General features: G+C 53.5%; 1 pseudogene; it reads left to right on the top strand.

The window, feature by feature from the left end:
• The first annotated feature begins 561 nt into the window (after positions 1 to 561).
• Positions 562 to 2,918, top strand: LOC129482560 (endonuclease domain-containing 1 protein-like; annotated as a pseudogene).

Genomic DNA, 2,918 nt, shown 5'->3' with positions numbered 1-2,918 from the left:
TGTGTGTCTTCTTGTATAGCATCGTCAGACCATAACCGTATTGTAACACTCCACTATTGGCCTTCTCTCAGGGGAAAGGGGGATTACTTCAGGTTGGGCCACGGCTCTGACGTGCACGTGTAGAACCCGCAGGTGGTGGAAGGACTGAAAGGGAAGAAGATCGTGCATGTGGCCGTCAGGGCCCAGCACTGCGTGGCGGTCACTGACTCAGGGCAGGTAAGGCTGCAGGTAGCCTGGGGGTGACTTGCCATCCTGACTTGGGGGACTTGAGGGTCACGACACGGCCCTCCTCCTGTTGAAATCGCAGCTGTTGATGAAATCAGCCGAGTCTTACTGCTTGGAGAACCATGAGGGCGGGACCCGTCCCTTTTGCCCGCTGGTGTATCTGCCTGCTCTGCAGCAGGGGTTGGGGGCGGGGTCCTCAGAAAAGAGGCGTTCCCACTCTGAAGTCCGCGTGAAAAGTGTGTGGAAAGATTGTTATTCTTTTTTTTTTTTTTTGAGACGGAGTCTCGCTGTCGCCCAGGCTGGAGGGCAGTGGCGTGATCTCGACTCACTGCAAGCTCCGCCTCCCGGGTTCACGCCGTTCTCCTGCCTCAGCCTCCCGAGTAGCTGGGACTACAGGTGCCCGCCACCGCGCCCAGCTAATTTTTTGTATTTTTAGTAGAGACGGGGTTTCACCGTGGTCTCGATCTCCTGACCTTGTGATCCACCCGCCTGGGCCTCCCAAAGTGCTGGGATTACAGGCTTGAGCCACCGCGCCCGGCTAATTTTTTGTATTTTTTTTTTTTTTTTTTTTAGTAGAGACGGGGTTTCACCGTGTTAGCCAGGATGGTCTCGATCTCCTGACCTCGTGATCCGCCCGCCTTGGCCTCCCAAAGTGCTGGGATTACAGGCTTGAGCCACCGCGCCCGGCCAGAACTGATTTTCTGCATCTTTTAAAAAATGATTTGTCCCTTCCCTACCCTGCTGGGCTGCGTCGCGCGTTCCCCGACCAGCCTGCAGAGCTCGCACGGCGGCAGCCCAGCTGCTCGGCCCCGCCATGCTCACAGAGGCCGCCATGGGCACCGCACGCTGGCTAGCGCTAGGCAGCCTCCTAGCCCTGGCCAGGCTTTTGGAAGGCCGGCTGGTGGGCGAGGAGGAAGCCGGCTTTGGCGAATGTGACAAGTTCTTATACGCCGGGACCCCGCCTGCGGGGCTGGCGCCCGATTACCACGTGAAGATCTGTCAGCGCGGGGAGGGCGCTGAGCGCTTCACCATCCTCTACAGCACACGGGACCGCATCCCCGTGTACTCCGCGTTCCGCGCCCGGCGCCCTGCGCCCCGCGGGGCCGAGCAGTGATGGCTGGTGGAGCCTCAGCTCGATGACCCCAACAGCAACCTTGAGGAGGGGATTAATGAGGCAGAGGCCATCACCTCTGAGAACAGCCTGGGAGGTAAGCAAGCCTTGAATACAGATTACTTTGATTCTGATTACCAAAGAGGACAGCTGTACCGGTTCTCCCTTAGCAGTGATCTTCAGGTGGCCACGTTTATTCTTACAAATTCAGCCCGATGACTCAGTCCTTCCAGGAACGGTGGTACCTGAATCTCAACAGCCTAATGGACCAGGCTTTGACCCCACAGTGTGGCAGTGGGGAAAACCTATATATCCTCACAGGCACAGTGCCCTCAGACTACAAAGTTAAAGACAAAGTGGCCGGGCGTGGTGGCTCACGCCTGTAATCCCAGTACTTTGGGAGGCTGAGGCGGGTGGATCACGAGGTCGGGAGATCGAGACCATCCTGGCTAACACAGTGAAACCCCATCTCTACTGAAAATACAAAAAAAAAAAATTAGTCGAGTGTGGTGGTGGGCGCCTGTAGTCCCAGCTACTCGGGAGGCTGAGGTAGGAGAATAGTGTGAACCCGGGAGGCAGAGCTTGCAGTGAGTGGAGATCAGGCCACTGCACTCCAGCCTGGGTGACAGAGCGAGACTCCATCTCAAAAAAAAAAAAAAAAAAAGTGGCAGTCCCTGAGTTTGTTTGGTTGGCAGCCTGTTGTGCTGTCCCTGGAGGAGGCTGGGCCATGGGTTTGTCAAGCACACCCAGGACAGTGACATCATAGATGTGATGGTAAAAGATCTTCAGAAACTGCTTCCATTTAACCCTCAGTTGTTTCAGAACAACTGTGGTGAAACTGAGCAAGACACAGAGAAAATGATAAAAATCCTGGAAGTGATTAACGAAGTCCAGGATGAAGAGTGAATGGTACAATCTCAAGAGAGTTCTAGTCCCCCCTGTAGCACCAGGAGGAGCAAGAGGTCTGCTCCGTTGCCTCCAGAGGCATCTGAGGGAAGTGGTAGCTTTTTGGGAAAACTCATGGGCTTCATTGCTACCCCATTCATCAAGCTTTTTCAGTTTTTATTACCTTGTGGTAGCAATCCTGAAGAACATTGTCTATCTCCTGTGGTGTGTTACCAAGCAGGTGATTAATGGCATAGAAAGTTGCCTTTACCACTTGGGCTCAGCCACCATCTCCTACTTCATGGCCATTGGGGAAGAGTTGGTAAGCATTCCCTGGAAGGTGCTCAAGGTCATGGCCAAAGTCATCAGGGCTATTCTCTGGATCCTTTGTTGTCTGCTGAAGGCCATTTGCCGAGTTCTGAGCATCCCTGTCCATGTCCTTGTGGATGTGGCCACTTTCCCTATGTATAACATGGGCGCTATTCCAATTGTATGCAAGGACATTGCACTGGGCCTTGGTGGCACTGTCTCACTGCTCTTTGACACTGCTTTTGGTACCCTGGGTGGCCTATTTCAGGTTTTTAGTGTCTGTAGGTGGATTGGCCACAAGGTTACTTTTGACAATTCTGGGGAGTTATAAACTCAAAAAACTAATAGTATCCAGTCACAGTGAATTTGAAAGCTGGAATATTTTGTC

This window comes from Symphalangus syndactylus, chromosome 5 (assembly GCF_028878055.3).
Source record: "Symphalangus syndactylus isolate Jambi chromosome 5, NHGRI_mSymSyn1-v2.1_pri, whole genome shotgun sequence".
NCBI lineage: Eukaryota > Metazoa > Chordata > Mammalia > Primates > Hylobatidae > Symphalangus > Symphalangus syndactylus.
This window is presented reverse-complemented; position numbering and strand designations above follow the sequence as displayed.